Raw genomic sequence first — 18,541 nt, 5'->3', positions numbered from 1 at the left:
GTGTCCACACCGCCACGCCCAGGATGCTCTACTCTACTGCTAGTGTCCACACACACACACACACACACACACACACACACACACAACACACACACACACACACACACACACACACACACACACACACACACACACACACACACACACACACACACACACACACACACACACACAGCCTTGTTGTTTAGCTCAATTATTCCAATCATGCTGGGGAGAGATATGTTTTAAAGCTGGATTCACACTTACTATGAACGAACCGTCTAAATTCAGCCCCCTTAGCGTAAGATTACACTAATTGCTAAAATTCAGTAACTAATGTTGCTTTCTCCATCTCTTGCTCGGGATATATGCATTACGCTGTTTTATACCATCGTGCATGAAGCGGAGCATTTTAAACACTGCATGTACGAGTTAACACTTCACAAAAAGCAGGTCTACTTTTTTGTGTTCTTCCTTGCTTCCCAACTCCGCTACTTGGGAAAGACGATCTGCGGACGTATATAACCGCGCACTGCTTCAAATACACTTCTGAGCTGCTGCGCACTCACGCAGTACAGGCAACGGACATCTAGCTCCACATACCTTCTGTTTGATTCAGACTCGTGAATAGGACATATAATGTCTTAGGCCTTGGCTTAAGAGACTGGCACAACCTCCTTCAGACTATAAACATTCCAATCCAAATCAAATCAACCTTCTTATTCGCACAAAGCCTCTTAACTACGCCGGCCAAACTACCCAGGGTAAACTGACCTCCACATCCTCGAATGTCTTCTACAAAAAAGTCAATTACCTACTCAAGCAAACTAAGTTAACATGGCCATTCCGGTGTACAAGGGACTATAACCACCCACCCGTGGATGTTATCCTAGTCGGTTGCCTCGGGGCGTACATGCTCGGTCAGACCACTGGGCTCAGGTCATCACAAGGCTATGCTAGTAAGGCTCCTTATTCGTTCACTGGGCAGGCCACGCGAGGTGTACTACTGATACTAAAGCCAAACTCAATTTGGACCCTTTCCTTCCAGTTCTCTGCTGCTGCGACTGGAACGATTGCAAAATCTCTGAAGTTGGAGATTATCCTCAACACACTTAAACATGCTATCTACCGCTAAACCGATCGCTGCAGCTACATATGTCCATACGGTATACCTAGCCACCAATTTACATACCACCCCATACTGCTTTATTTATTTACTTTCTGCTCCTTTGCACACGCAGTATCTCTAACTGACCATGATCCATCTGAATTCAACCTGTTAATCGCTAATGTAATATCGATTATTGCCTACCTTGCTTTTCAGCACATTGTATATAGATCTTTTTCTTACCATTTATGCTTGTTTATTGTTTACTCCAGTTAACCTGTGTTCCTGTTCACATGCATGCTTTATCTTGGCAGGTGCGCCTGATGTATTGCAGGGCCTTGAGCACTGGCCATGGGTGGAGGAGAGTAGGAGGAGAAGAGAGGAGAGGAGACTGGAAGAAAGGCAGAGAGAGGAGAGGGGGAATAATGTAGCTCTGTGCAATTTCATCTGACATCACACCTTTCTCCTCTCTTCTTTACCTCTCTTATCCTCCTGGTCGTCTTCCTCCCCCTTTCCCTTTCCCTTCCCCCTTTTACACTTTTATCCATTTTCTACCTCTGCTTTGGTCATGACATTCATCATTTCCCAGCCTCCAGACACACACATGATTTGAGTACCAAATGGCACCCTATTCCCCAAATGATGTGATACTTTTGACCAGGGCACATAGGGCTCTGTTCAAAAGTAGTGCCCTAGGATATGGGGTTCTGTTTGGGACGCACACATGAAATACATTTTTTTCCCCATTTAGTTTCGTGCAATTTTCAAAAGCATTTCGCACATTTTCACAACTCTAAGCACAAAAATCTAAACAGATTATCAAAATGGCTCATGTTTTAAAACTCTAAGCACAACAAACAAATTTACAAATTAACGTGTTCACCGCACCAAATTGCTCTTTCAATTGGAATACATATTCAATCTAAGTATCTGCTTTTCAAAATGCAATATTCACGTTACTTTTGATATGTTTTTCTTGTCATTTGTTAACAATACAATCACTTAATCAAAATGCTCAAAACAGGTAACTACTGAACCCGAACTATGTAGTGTCTAGTTAACATATATACTGCCGTTKTATCACGTTGGTGCAAKTTTCACAAATATGTGGTACATTTTCACAACTCTAAGCACAAAAATCTAAATATATCATAAAAATGGCTCATGTTCCAAAACTCTAAGCACATTTTCAATAGACTGAGTACAACAAACAAATTCACAAAGTCACTTGTTCACCGCAGCAAATCACTCTTTCAATCAGTAGTGTAGCCAGAAATTCATTGGTGGGTGAGCCTGCAGAAATGTGGGTGCCCCCCCCCCCCCCCCAAAAATGGGCTTACTTCTTGCAATTTGACACATGTTGCCATGGGGCAAAAATACAAATGTGCAGTTTTATAGCTAATCCCATGCTATTCTACACATTTTGCCATGAGACTGAGAGAACATTTTGCATTTTTAAAGCTAATTAAAGCTAAAAATATAGGTGTGTTGACTGTGATAAAGGCACTGGATTATGAGCTGTGTTGTTTGCTAAAGGTGGTCATATTCGAGGTGGTCATATTCGTGGCATGCTGGGGGTGTGGCTTTTAGTTAGTTGTTTTTGGCCACCCATCCCATGAGAATGGACAAATAATGTCCTGTTTAGACTCTGACAAGTCGAGAGCATTAAAAAAAAAATATATATATATATATATACAGTGGCAAAAAAAAGTATGTGAACCCTTTGGAATTACCTGGATTTCTGCATAAATTGGTCATAAATTTGATCTGATCTTCGTCTAAGTCACAACAATAAACAAACACAGTGTGCTTAAACTAATAACACACACATTATTGTATTTTTCTTGTCTATACTGAATACATAATTTAAACTTTCACGGTGTATGTTGGAAAAAGTGTGTGAACCCCTAGGCTAATGACTTCTCCAAAAGCTCATTGGAGTCAGGAGTCAGCTAACCTGGAGTCCAATCAATGAGACGAGATTGGAGATGTTGGTTAGAGCTGCCCTGCCCTATRAAAAACACTCACAAAATTTGAGATTGGTATTCACAAGAAGCATTGTCTGTTGTGAACCATGCCTTGAAGAAAAGAGATCTCAAAAGACCTACGATTAAGAACTGTTGACTTGCATAAAGAAGGAAATGGTTACAAAAGTATCTCTAAAAGCCTTGACGTTCATCAGTCCATGGTAAGACAAATTGTCTATAAATGGAGAAAGTACAGCACTGTCGCTACTCTCCCTAGGAGTGGCCGTCCTGCAATGATGACTGCAAAAGCACAGTGCAGAATGCTCAATGAGGTTAAGAAGAATCCTAGAGTGTCAGCTAAAGACTTACAGAAATCTCTGGAACATGCTAACATCTCTGTTGACGAGTCTAAAATACGTAAAACACTAAACAAGAATGGTGTTCATGGGAGGACACCACGGAAGAAGCCACTGCTGTCCAAAAAAAACATTGCTGCACGTCTGAGGTTCGCAACGGAGTACCTGGATGTTCCACAGCGCTACTGGCAAAATATTCTGTGGACAGATGAAACTAAAGTTGAGTTGTTTGGAAGGAACACACAACACTATGTGTGGAGAAAAAAAGGCACAGCACACCAACATCAAAACCTCATCCCCACTGTAAAGYATGGTGKAGGGAGCATCATGGTTTGGGGCTGCTTTGCTGCCTCAGGGCCTGGACAGCTCGCTATCATTGACAGAAGACTTAATTCCCAAGTTTATCAGACATTTTGCTGGAGAATGTATGGCTATCTGTTCGCCAATTGAAGCTCAAAAGAAGTTGGATGATGCAACAGAACAACTATAAAAAACACAGAAATAAATCAACATCAGAATGGCTTCAACAGAAGAAAATACGTCTTCTGGAGTGGCCCAGTTAGAGTCCTGACCTGAACCCGATTGAGATGCTGTGGCATGATCTCAAAAGAGCGGTTCACACCAGACATCCCAAGAATATTGCTGAACTGAAACAGATGTGTAAAGAGGAATGGTCCAAAATTCCTCCTGATCGTTGTGCAGGTCTGATCCACAACTACAGAACATGTTTGGTTGAGGTTATTGCTGTAAAAAGGAAGGTCAACCAGTTATTAAATCCAAGAGTTCACATACCTTTTCAACCCTGTACTGTGGATTTTTACACCGTGTGTTCAATAAAGACATGAAAACGTATAATTGTTTGTGTGTTATTAGTTTAAGCAGACTGTGCTTGTCTATTGTTGTGACTTAGATGAAGATCAGATCAAATTTTAGGACAAATCTATGCAGAAATTCGGGTAATTCCAAAGGGTTCACATACTTTTTCTTGCCACTGTATGTRTATATATATATACAGTATACAGTATACATATGCAACAAAAAAAATGCTCAATCTGTTTGTGGCTGCCTTCAATTKGGATACATATTCAATCTAAGTATCTAGTTTTCAAAATGCATTTTCTTGTCGTTTGTAAACAATACAATTATCTTTACCTTAATCAAACTGCTCATAACGAATAACTATTGAACCAAAATGATGTTGTGCCTAGTTAACGTATATAGTTTGATAGCTTCTGCCGAGTACCCAATAACCGGATGTTCAGGTTTTCAAGGGAAATGGAAAGAGAGACTGCAACACGCCATCTTAACTCATCCACATTTACTGGATTGGTTGAACAGTGCAGAAAATAATCTTAATAATCTAAAAAAAAAATAATAATCTTCTCGTCAAGACCAGTATGTAGGGGATCATGTTTCAGGTATTTCTTCTACATCTGATACATTAGGTTTTTCATTTGGTAACTTCTGAACACGGAAMATTTTTTATATTTTTACCTCATAAATGTATCAATTTGACATCAATAGGTCAAAGTGGAAAGAGTCACTCTATGTGCAACCATTTGGAATTACAGTGCCTTCAGAAAGTATTCACACCCCTTGACTTTTTCCACATTTTGTTGTGTTACAGCCTGAATTTAAAATGGAATCAATGGAGATTTTTTCATTAAATACAAATGAAAAGCTGAAATGTCTTGAGTCATTGGACCCCTTTGTTATGGCAAGCCTAAATAATTCAGAAATAAACATTTGCTTAACAAGTCCCATAATAAGTTGCATGGACTCACTCTGTGTGCAATAATAGTGTTTAACATTATTTTTAATGACACCTCATCTCTGTACCCCACACATACAATTATCTGTAAGGTCCCTCAGTCCAGCAGTGAATTTCAAACACAGATTCAACGACAAAGACCAAGGAGGTTTTCCAATGCCTTRCAAAGAAGGGCACCTATTGGTAGATAGGTAAAAAAAAAATGTAAAAAAAGACATCCCATTGAGCATGGTGAAGTTGTTTGGATGGTGTATCAATACACCCAGACACTACAAAGATACAGGCGTCCTTCCTAACTCAGTTGCCGGAGAGGAAGGAAACAGCTCAGGGATTTTACTATGAGGCCAATGGTGACTTTGAGAGATGAATTCACCTTTCAGCAGGACAATAACCTAAAACACAAGGCTAAATCTACACTGGGGTTGCTTGCGAAGAATACAGTGAATTCACACCSCTTGACCTTTTCAACATTTTGTTGTGTTACAGCCTAAATTTAAAATGGAATAGATTGAGAGTGGCCGARTTACAGTTTTGACTTGAAAAGGCCTGAAAATGCTTGTCTAGCAATGATCAACAACCAATTTGACAGAGCTTGAAGAATTTTCTAAAAGAATAATGGGCAAATGTTGCACAATCCAGGTGTGGAAAGCTCCAAGAGACTTTCACAGAAAGTGAAAAAGTATTGACTCAGGGGTGTGAATACTATTTCATTTTCAATAAATGTCCTAAAAGTAGGTTTTAACTTTGTCATTATCGGGTATTGTGTGTGGGTGAGCAACATTTGAATCCATTTTGAATTCAGGCTGTAACACAACAAARTATGGAGTAAGTGAAGGGGTAATACTTTCTGAAAGCACTGTATTGTGTAGTGTACAATGCACTGCTGAAATACCTGGGTTGTATTTAACAATATATTCCACTCATTATCTGAATTTCATTGATACACTGTAAGATGACRAATTCCAATCAGAGAGACAGRCGATACTGTATCAATTGACACGTCACGTAGAAAAAGTGATATTGTACAATGCTGCATTGGGCAGAAATGGCATAATGGCTGCTTTACAATAGGCTACCCCTATTTCTGATGAATTGTCCTATGTATGTACTGTATAAGGATAATGAAACTGTAAGACTGACATATTTGTCAGTATGCTCACAACCTGCCATTGGATACAAATAGTGTATGGATAAGTATAGTAAAATAATGTATGGAAAATTATATTTACCATCTACTTCAACACTTCAATAAGAACAGTTTTAAAATGTGTATCTTGTATTTTTTGCTATTAGATTAAATGGTAGTTAAAATGACAAAATTATGTATTGGTGACTAAATGAAATGTGCTCATGGTATTTCACGAAAAACTTAGATTTTGCTTAAATAACCTATTCCTGCAGTGGGATATATGTTTTTTGGTAGTCTTAAAGAAATATACTGTGAAWCAAAAGTATACACCTCACACACATGGTTATGGGCTTTAAAAAAAGAAGACAAATGTACCATGTCCGATATAGAGTTTAAAAGTCTTAAATTTTGAGTTTGCATCCCAATATTACACTTTATATACTGTACACCACAGAAGACTGAAATATAACAAAACCGTTTGACATAGAAACATCGGATTTTCATGTAATTTTTATTTGTATAATGTTTATTAATGATGAAATTATGAAAAATATTCATACAATTTCACCCATGAGGCCACTAGGTCATTTGACTGCTAAGAAAGGGCTACATGAATCAGTAGTTAAAGATGAGTAAAACCCAGATGAATACACACTCAAAGGTTCTGAACATAATATAATGGACATTACAAGTGTTATCAGTTTCAAATGTTGTACTTAGAGTTTTGAAAATTCAAGTCATATTTGTGAAAATTGCACCAAAGTGATTGAAATAAAAACCTGTAATATGCAACATCCCTTTGGCTCCAGACACCTTTTTTCTAGTATTAGTGTGCTTTTAACTAGTGTACACTATGACCCAATACGATAACCAGTGCAATCTGAATTATTTGATATGATCTTTATTTCTATATTTATTTATCCAGGTTAGTCTCATTGAGATCAAGAGAGACGTAATCTAGAACAGATAGCAGCGAGTGTGTGCGTGTGTTCATGTGTGTGTGTGTGTGTGTGTGTGTATTATAGCCCGTGGCAGATCAGCTATCTAACGATGTTTTTATTGGCCTCTTACAACCTCCTCCAAGATAACCGTGTTTTGAGAACGTGCCGTACGTGGTTGAGCGTTCACATTCACCACCTGACCAAGGCTGCTTGTTTTCAGCGCCTTCCAGAGAAAAGGCAGAAAGTCAAAGTACTTGAAAAAAACGTGTGGAATAGGTCAGCCAAGCCTTCTCCCTCCCTCCCTCCCTCCCTCCCYYCYCTCTCTCTCTCTCTCTCTCTCWYACACACTCTTTCGCAAGGAGAATTTTTTCCTTTGAATTTTTTTCTTTTTTTTGGAACCTGTGCAAACTTTSCTCTCCAACCCCCTCCCCTCTCTCTCTTTACTCTCTTGGTCTCTCCCTCTCTCCATCCGAACATCCACAGTCCAGCAGCAATGGTAAATCTTTCAAAATCCATAATTCAAGCTCCAGCGCTCATCTCCCCTTGTCTCCCCCTCCCCCACTCCTGGCTCTCTCTGCCTGGGTAGGGAAAACCTCACACTGCCTGAGCTGGAAGAGAGGGAGAGAGAGAAAATGAGAGGGAGAGAGAGGGGGGAAAGATTTTTAAAAAGCGAGAGAGAGGGAGAGAGAGCAAACCGAGACTGAGGGAGAGAGTAAATAGGGAGAGAGTGATGAGAGAGTAAAAACTAGAGACGGAGAAAAAGAGACTCAAATACTGATTCAAACATCAACCTCAACAACTTTGCAAATACACACTCAGACTAGGTGCTGCTGTATGCAACATTGATTAATACACACTTCACACTTCACAAGCAACCACAGCAAAGCACAAGGAATAAATAAACACACTATTAGGAACCCCAGGTATGACCAAACACACACTACACCACACACAAACACTCACACACACTCATTAATTGTTTTTCTCCCACTTTTATGGTTGAGAAAGGTGAAGCAAAAGGAGTRACTAATAAGTCTGTCTCCACAACTGATTGTCAAAGGTCCTGTAAATTGACAAWTTATGTGACTAAACTGAATAAAAAGAAGAAGAAACTGTATTAACTGTATTACTAGAGGCAAGAAATTTGGTTTGGCCCCTAACACCCCCACAAACTTTTACAGATGCACAATTGAGAGCATCCTGTCGGGCTGTATATCACCGCCTGGTATGGCAACTGCACCGCCCGCAACCGCAGGGYTCTCCAGATGGTGGTGCAGTCTGCCCAACGCATCACAGCTGGGACCGAGAGACTGAAAACAGCTTCTATCTCAAGGCCATCAGACTGTTAACATCACTAGTCAGCTACCAGGGTTCCTCAACCCTGCACCATAGAGGCTGCTGCCCTATGTACATAGACATGGAATCACTGGCCACTTTAATAATGGAACACTTATCACTTTAATAATGTTTACATACTGCTTTACTCATTTCATATGTATATACTGTATTCTACTGTATTTTAGTCAATGCCACTCCTGCATTGCTCGTCTTAATATTTATATATATATTTCTTAATTCAGTTATTTTACTTTTAGAATTGTGTGTATTGTTGTGAACTGTTGGASCTAGGAACACAAGCATTTCGCTACACCCGCAAAGACATCTGCTAAGTATGTGTATGTGACCAATCAAATTTGATTTGATTTKAAAATAAATTATATWAAGTATKATGCAAAAAAGCGTTGKAGTACATTTAATGAAGTTATGGACAGAAATACTTATTTAACTCCATCTTTCATTGAATCAGAAGGCTCATTCATCAATCATTTTTTTTATATTGCCAATTATTTTGATGACTATTTCATTGGCAAAGTGGGCAAACTCAGGCATGAAATGTCAACAACAAACTTTGAGCCATCACATTCATGCATAAAATACCTAATAATGAAAGATAAACTATCATTTTTAATTCTGTCAAATTAGTGTGGGAGAGGGGGGGGGAATTATTGCTGTTCATCAATCATGAGAAACCTCCTGGTATTTACAACTTAGATGGAAAACTACTGAAGATATTAGCAGATTATATTGAAACTCCTGTTTGTCATATCTTAATCTGAACCTAGAGAAAAGTGTTTGTCCTCAGATCTGGAGGGAAGCTAAAGTCATTCCGCTATGCAAGAATGATAAAGCGCCCTTTACTGATTCTAACAGCCGACAAATCAGCTTGCTGCTGGCTCTTAGCAAAGTTTTTGAAAAATTGTGTTTGACCAGATACATTGCTATTTCTCTGGGAACAAATTAACTTTCATCATGCTTATGGAGAAGGGCATTCAACATGTACTGCACTGACACAAATTACTGATGATTGGCTCAAATAAATTGATAGTAAGAAGATTGAAGGGAGCTATTTTGTTAGACTTTAGTGCAGCATTTGATATTATTAACCATAATCTGTTATTGGAAAAACGTATGTGTTATGGCTTTACATCCTCTACCGTATCATGGGTTGAGAGCTATTTATCCAATAGAAAACAGAGGGTTTTCTTTAATGGAAGCTTCTCTAATGTAAAAYATATAAAGTGTGGTATTCCGCAAGGCAACTCTCTTGGTCCTTTACTGTTCTCTATTTTTACTAATGATCTACCACTAGCCTTAGTGGAACTGACAGAATTTTAGCAACATAAAATCTTATTATAATCTGTTCATATACACCCCCAGGAAGATTATGACACTTTATAAAACATTTTCTGACAAGTGAGCACTTGGTCATTTTCATGTTTTCATAGATTCTTAGAATATTTGTGAAAATTCTATAGCAATACACAGTGGGAAAGTGGCCGTGTGTTTGGACAATTAATAGATACTGCAGTAAATAAAACCTGATAAAAACATCTATCCCATCCAAGACCGGAGTCTACGCAGACTGGTGTACCATAGGCAGTTGCAACAGAGCTACATTAGATCATTAGAACGCATTCGACAAAAGCCACAAAATACACTTGAATGGATTTCTGCAAATACATAGCTAAATATCACGGGATTCCTCTTACATTTGGGAACTTTACAGTCCTGTTGGTCAAACAACCATAAAAAGGTAGGCTATCTTTCCCTATATGCAAATGAACAACAACAAGATCAACAACTAATTCTAGGCAGAGCAAGATTAGCTCAAATCTAATGWAGGAACATTAGATAAACCGTCTGAAACTTTTTTCAGCAAGTTGGCTGTCAAAATTGCACTGATAAACGATGGAGAATACCCTGGTTGTCCTTCTGCAGCTTGCCTGCCAATGCATGTGTTGTTCCAACCAAGCACCCAAGCTAACTGGATAAAGTTGCAAGCTTGCTAGCTAGCTACACTACCATTCAAAATGTTGGGGTCACTTAGAAATGTCCTTGTCCATTAAAAAAACATCAAATTGACCAGAAGTACAGTGTAGACATTGTTAATGTTGTAAATGACTATTGTAGCTGGAAACGGCTGATTTCTAATGAACTACCTATATAGGCATACAGAGGCCCACTATCAGCAACCATCACYCCTGTGTTCCAATGGCACGTTGTGTTAGCTAATCCAAGTTTATCATTTTAAAAGGCTAATTGATCATTAGAAAACCCTTTTGCAATTATGTTAGCACAGCTGAAAACTGTTGTGCTCATTAAAGAAGCAATAAAACTGACCTTCTTTAGACTAGTTGAGTTCTGGAGCATCAGCCTTTGTGGGTCTGTCTCTTATACACATCTAGATGTGTATAAGAGACAGACATTGTAGAATAATAGTGAAGACATAAAACTATGAAATAACACATGGAATCATGTAGTTAACAAAAAAGTGTTAAAGAAATTCAAATATATTTGAGATTTTAAATTCTTCAAAGTAGCCACCCTTTGCCCTGTCTCTTATACACATCTAGATGTGTATAAGAGACAGCTATGAAATAACACATAAGGAATCATGTAGTTAACAAAAAAGTGTTAAAGAAATTCAAATATATTTGAGATTTTAAATTCTTCAAAGTAGCCACCCTTTGCCTTGATGACAGCTTTGCACACTCTTGGCAAAGTATGCCATTTCATGAGCGCAGCATTTATTTTTCAACTCGAATCAATGAGCCCAATCAGTCCTCCATGACAACAAAATCTTAAACATCAGAGTAGGGCTGGCTAATAAGTCCTTCGTTTTGGGATCATATTCAGGTAAAACAATTTGGCTAATCTATACATCCATATTTCCACGTTCTATTCTTGAAGATCAAGGGGTATAATGTTTATTGGAATGACTGGAATTCTGATAGACTTTGGTTTTTAATGTAAAGTTATAATTTAATCTTATTATTATCTGTATTAGAAAGTGATGGGTTAGAAGAAGCGTACATAACCAACCCATAAAGTAAAATTTAACATCCATATTTGGCCAGCTATGTAAACTTTAACATTGATTTATCCTATCCTATAACATTTTGGTCTTCTTCTAATGCCCCTTAAGGGGAAAGCAATCTAAAAATAACAGAATGTAATCAGATAACGTTACTGAGTTTGGGTAATCCAAAAGTTACGTTACTGATTACAATTTTGGACAGGTAACTTGTAACTGTAACGGATTACATTTAGAAAGTAACCTACCCAACCCTGGTGCCAACCTTGTAGTGTTATACCCAAGAAGACTCGAGGCTGTAACCGCTGCCAAAGGTGCTTCAACAATGTACTGAGTAAAGGTCTGAATATGTAAATGTTATATTTTACATATTCATATTTTTTTTGTTATGTTTTAATTTAATAAATTTGCAAAAATATCTAAAAACCTGTTTTTGCTTTGTCATTATGGGGTATTGTGTGTAGATTGATGAGGGGAAAAAAACGATTTAATCAAATTTTGAATAAGGGTGTAATGTAACAAAATGTGGAATACTTTCTGAATGCACTGTATATGCAACTGATAGATGCAAACACACAGACACACACACTCTCTCTCTCTAACACACACTCTAATACACACTCAACACACACCCACACATTATTATTCTTTGGTTGTATTTCTGTTTAAAATGTGTGAAATTGGTGTGTCTTTAGTTGTATATATACAGTGCCTTCAGAAAGTATTCACACCCTTTGACCTTTTATCTTTGTCACTGAGCTACGCACCATAACCCATAATGTCAAAGTGGAATTATATTTTTCTACATTTAATTTTTTACATTTCTTGACTCAATAAGTTTTCAACCCCTTTGTTATGGCAAGCCTAAATAAGAGTAACAATTWAAAAGTCATGTAATAAGTTGACTACCTTATCTCTGTACCCCACACATACAATTATCTGTAAAGTCCCTCAGTCGAGGAGTCAATTTCAAACACAGATTCCACCACAAGGGCCAGGGAGGTTTTCTAATGCCTCGCAAAGAAAAGCACCTATTGGTAGATGGGTAAAAAAAAAAAGCAGACATAAAATAGCTCTGTGAGCATGGTGAAGTTATTAATTACACTTTGGATGGTTTATCAATACACCCAGTCAGTACAAAGATACAAGCGTCCTTCCTAACTCAGTTGCCGGAGAGGAAGAAAACCACTCAGGAATTTCACCATGAGGCCAATGGTGACTTTAAAACAGTTACAGAGTTTATTGGTTGTGAYAGGAGAAAACTGAGGATGGATCAACAACATTGTAGTTACTCCACAATACTAACCTAATTGAGTGAAAAGTCGGAAGCTGTACAGAATAAAAATATTCCAAAATGTGCATTCTGTTTGCAACAAGGCACTAAAGTAATACTGAAAAGAAAATGTGGCAAAGCAATTAACTTTTTGTCCTGAATAGAAAATGTTATGTTGTTGAGAAAATCCAATACAACACATTACTGAGAACCACTCTCCATATTTTCAAGTTTAGTGGAGGTCATGTTATGGGCATGCTTGTAATCGTTAAGGACTGGGGAGTTTTTCAGGATAAAAAATTAATGCAATGGAGCTAAGCACGGGAAAAATCATAGCGATAAACCTGGTTCAGTCTGCTTTCCACCAGACACYGGGAGATTAATTTACCTTTCAAATGAAATATAATTTTATTGGTCACGTTCACATATTTAGCAGATGTTATTGCGGGTGTAGCGAAATGCTTGTTTATTTTTTTTATTGTTCAGCTCTATGTAATAACACAAAAAAACGTTCTGGGCTAATAATGTAAAAAATAACACGCAAAGGAGCAAAATACTGCAAAGTTGCTTAGGAGCTAGAAGCAGAGCTGCCATGTCTGTCGGCGCCATCTTGACAGGACAACAACCTAAAACACAAGGCCAAATCTGCACTGGAGTTGCTTACGAAGAAGACAGTGAATGTTCCTGAGTGACCGAGTTACAGTTTTGACTTAAATCTAGTTGACAATCTATGGCAAGACCTGAAAATGGTTCTAACAATGATCAACAACCAATATGACAGCACTTGAAGAATTTTGGGAAAAAATTATGGGCAAATGTTACACAATCCAGGTGTGGAAATGTCTTAGAGACTTACCTAGAAAGACTCACAGCTTTAATCACTGCCAATGGTGCTTCTATAAAGTATTGACTGAGGGGTGTGAATACTTACGTGAAGGAGATATTTCTGTATTTTCAATAGATTTGCAAAAATGTCTAAAAACATGTTTTCACTTTGTCATTATGGGGTATTGTGTGTAATGGATGAGAAAACAATATATTTAATTCATTTTKAATTCAGACTGTAACACRACGAAATGTGAAATARGTCAAGGGGTACGAATACTTTCKGAAGGCACTGGAATGTTTAAGTCTGGAATGTCTTCATGTTTTTAAATGTATATAAATTGAAATGTATTTTTGTTTGTAATTATGTGTCGGACACCAGTAAGACTAACTGTCACCATTGGCGTCAGCTAACGGGGATGCTAAATATAATCAAAATCTCTCATACACACACACACACTGTCCCAGACGGTGGCGTGGGACCAGCGGCCCTCCCTGGCTGTGTCTGTCTGCTCCACGTGTCTGAGCTGTCCTTGGGTTTCCGGCCCTCTTTGAGAGGCCTCTGATTTATGGTATGGGACAGATCTCGCTGTATCCGCGTGTGTGTGTGTGTGTGTATGTTTGTGTCTACGTGTGTATCTATGTGTTTGTGTTGTCTACGTGTGTGTGTCTGTACGCGTGTGTGCACGGTGTGTGTGTACACGTGCAGCCCTGTGTGTGTCTGTGTATGCATATGTGCGTGTGTGTGTGTGTGTGTGAGCTGTGAATGCGCGCTGTCTGTCCAAGCCAAATTTGTCTCGTGTTACTCTCCCAGGCCGCACAGCTTTACACAAGCCCCCAAGTTATAATTCTGCAGACAGCCCTCAACTGGCCCCAGACCAACAGCTCTACAGCTGGCTTTTGTACAGGTCTGTGTGTGTGTTAGGTAAAGCGTGTGTGTGTGTAGGTGGGTTTTGTGTGTTTATGATGTGCATATGTTTGTTTTTGTGTGTGTGTGTGTGCATGTATATCTGTCTGCTCGTGTGTGTACCTATGTGGTGTGTTTTTCTCCCTGTCTGCTCACGTTTACGTGTGTTTTTTAAAATAAAATGTTTTATTTAACCAGGCAAGTCAGTTAAGAACAAACTCTTATTTACAATGACGGCCTACCCTGCCAAACACTAACCCGGACGACGCTGGGCCAAGTGTCTGCTGCCCTATGGGACTCCTAACCATCGCCGGTTGTGATACAGCCTGGAATCGAACCATGGTCTGTAGTGACGCCTCTAGCACTGAGATGCAGTGCCTCAGACCGCTGCGCCACTCACGCATCTGTCTCTCTCCCTTTCCATCCTCTGTCCTCTCTCTCCAGTCCTTCCTCTCTCGCCTCTCACTCTCCAACGTCATTACAAGCCAGCCGTCTCATAACGAGTTTGACCCTTGCTAATGACCACCTGTTTGTTGTCGGGGGAACGTGCTGGGGCCAGCGCCTGTGTTGGTTAACGTGATTACCGGACAAACAATGGGGGCAGACGGGGTCAGGAGACAACAGACGAGCCATCAAAGGAACCCATTGGTTCAATGATGTTTCGTGGTCCCTYCATCCCCTTCATCCTACTAACTCTGTCAGGGAGTGAGTGGGCATTGAAGGCATTGAAATGGAACACCAGCAGAAGCAGCAACACCAACTGTCTGTCTCTTTTGTCTGTGAGAAGATGGCAGGACTGGTTATTTATAGAGATTTTAACAGACTGGACTGGACTGGGCAGAGAGAGAGGACTGGACAGGCTGTATGGAACCCGTGGAGAGGAATACAAGGAATGGAGGATACAGGGACAGTTCTCTGGCATCGAGTGGTGTGCAGGGTGTCCCATGGGATGGTTCATTCAGCAATCCACAGAGTCGATCGCGTTTTGTCTCTCGCTGTCTTTTTCTCTCTCTCCTCTCTCTCTCTCTCTCTCTCTCTCTCTCTCTCTCTTCTCTCCTCTCTCTCTCTCTCTCTCTCTCTCTTCTCTCTCCTCTCTCTTCTCTCTCTCTCTCTCTCTCTCTCTCTCTCTCTCTCTCTCTCTCTTCTCTCTCTTCTCTCTCTCTCTCTCTCTCTCTCTCTCTCTCTCTCTCTCTCTCTCTCTCTCTCTCTCTCTTCTGTCTCTGTCTCTGTTCCTCTGTCTCTGTCTATCCTGACTCTTCTCTCTACTGTGGTAAACCCAGGGTGAGAGATGAAAAGTGGAGAAAATGTGGCCACATGTCAAAAAGCCCTGAGCTGGAGAGCCAAGCAGGCAGGCAAAGTCAAGAGAAGAATAAGGTCAAGATGAATACCAAGGCTGCATCGTAAATGGCACCCTATTCCATAGATAGTACATTACTTTTGACCAGATCCCTGGGCTGGGATGAGGGCAGATTCAAACAAAGGAAGTCCTATTAAAATCAATGAGAAAAACCCAGGATAATGGCCAAAGGAAGTGGACTATTCAGTAGCTAGCCCTAATGCACTGTGCTCTATAATTCAGTTAAAAAATGTATTACCCAAAAATATATGATGAAAATAACATGTATTGTCATTATGTAATAAATGCAATATAATCCACATGTATGGATTTTATGAGAAAAAGCCAGGATAAAGGCCAAACGTTAATGCACTAGTGGACTATAATTAAATTTCCACTCTGATATATAGTGTTAAATGATATCAAATATAATACAAGTAAAATGATAGGTCTTCCATTTCCCATATATGGCAATAGATAATAGTCTTATAGCCTTATAGAGCCAATAGAGCTATAAAAATGTTATTGGTCAGAATATAATGTGTATAGCAAATACAGTCTATTGTCCTATTTAAACCAGGCATTGTGTAGGCAACTTCTTATTTCTTTGTTTGAAAATTGGCCAAACCGCTTCCCTCCATTTTAAAACATCTCTGCCAAATGGAATGATAATGATCCTTTTTTCCATAAAACATCATTTTCATGAATCCACTCCCTGCGCCGCAGAAGAGGAGGCAGCCGCCTTACTCCCTCCCTCTCTCTCTACACCACCTCCGAAAAATTAAAATTCAATCAAAATAGGCAAATTTGCTCCCCCACAGGACACCATTGAGAGGAGCGTGCGCCGCGGCGTAAGGTACTCCAATCAATGGCCTTGTTCCCTCCTCACAGACCGACCAGGAACTCACAATTTGCATGACACAGGAGGGGGTTAGGCTCATGCACACACAGACACGCACACACGATACGCGCACACATACACGCACACACACACACACACAGAGGATATCTGGCACCTCCAGGAAAGGAAGCGATCACATACATAAGTTTCCATTGAGCTGCGCTTTAATCCAACTTATAGCAGGGCTGATGTGGTCTGGTTCATATCTGCAATGGGCAGATAATGGATTTTGAATGGTGTGTGTGTGTGTTTGTGTGTGGGAGTGCGTATATGCGTGCATGTGCTCTGCTACAGACACTGAAGGGCAGACACACGGTTTCTTTCTCTCTCTCCCTCTCTCTCCCTCTCCTCCACTCCAGCACGCTCTGCGGCAGCCAAGTGCTCAATACACTATCGACTGTCTCACGGTGGCAACCTGCAGAATTCCGCCGCCTCCCTACGAGCCTGGCACCCTGTCTATCGACCTCCCTCTCCCCCTCCTCCCTCCCTCTCTCCATCCCTGCTTCCCATCCCCCACTCACAGCTCCAGGGAAGCGATGACGTGGAGAGAGGGAAGAACAGAGACAGAGCGAGAAAGAGAGAGAGAGAGAGACTCCGTACACACCGCAGTCACGGTGACAATGACACTAGGAGAACCATTTCGGAGCAGTGAGCCAGAAAACGCAGCCCCACTGTTGCCATTCATTCTGCTAAGCACCGCACTCACTACTGTCTATGGCACCACAGCACAATTCATCTATAAAATAGATGTAATATACAGAATACAACACCTGGATGAGATCCATATGATCAAAACAGCTGTATCTAGTTAACGTATTACATCTAATAGGACTGAATTGATAATTACATTTAATATTCCAATTTTAGCACCAGCTCCTCTGGTTTGGCCCAAAAAAAAAGACATTTCAAATGTAAAGCATGGCAATGGAAATGGAAATCTAAAGCATTGCATCAAAACATACTGGATAAGTTCACATTAATGCCATATCCAGGTAGGACAGCATGTAATGGACTCAGTTGATTTCCTTCTACCTCAGTAACCAACGTTAGCCAGCTAGCTAGCTACCTTCCCCTGTTAGCTTCCCTAAACCGAAAGGATATTCCATTTCAAATCGGCCCCAGGTCATCCATCTTGGATGAGTTTCCCCCAAAATGAAAGCAGCATGTCGTTAACCCGGATGGTAATCATGGTGTTGGGCTAATAATAATCCTTCCTCAGTAGTTTCAGTCCGCAGCACTCGGCTGGGCCTGGCTGGGTAGCCAGTGTGATGGCACAGCCTAATCATCCCCCATCGAGCCCTGTCAGGGTGGCTGCAGGCCGCTCTTAACATTTAGACACACTCACAGGCACATCGAACACACTCCAAGACCCTCACTCCTCGGCTTGAGATCCCCCCTTTTCCTTCTCCCTCTCTCTCTCTCTCTCTCTCTAGCTCTCTCTCACTCGTAAATGACCACTGGGGCCTATCGGGTTCTCTCTCTTCTTCATTTTCTTTCTCTCTCTCTCGCTCTCTCTGTTTTTCTTCCTCTCTCTCGCTCTCACTTTCTCTCTCTCTCTCTTTCTGTCACTTCTGGATTCTCTTTCTGTCACTTCTGGATTCACTAGGATGCCATCATGGCTAGAGGGATGTTGGGGTATCTCCAATGGTGGATGTCTAAACTCTCAGTCTAGC

Source organism: Salvelinus sp. IW2-2015, linkage group LG1, assembly GCF_002910315.2.
Source record: "Salvelinus sp. IW2-2015 linkage group LG1, ASM291031v2, whole genome shotgun sequence".
Taxonomy (NCBI): Eukaryota; Metazoa; Chordata; class Actinopteri; order Salmoniformes; family Salmonidae; genus Salvelinus; species Salvelinus sp. IW2-2015.
This window is presented reverse-complemented; position numbering follows the sequence as displayed.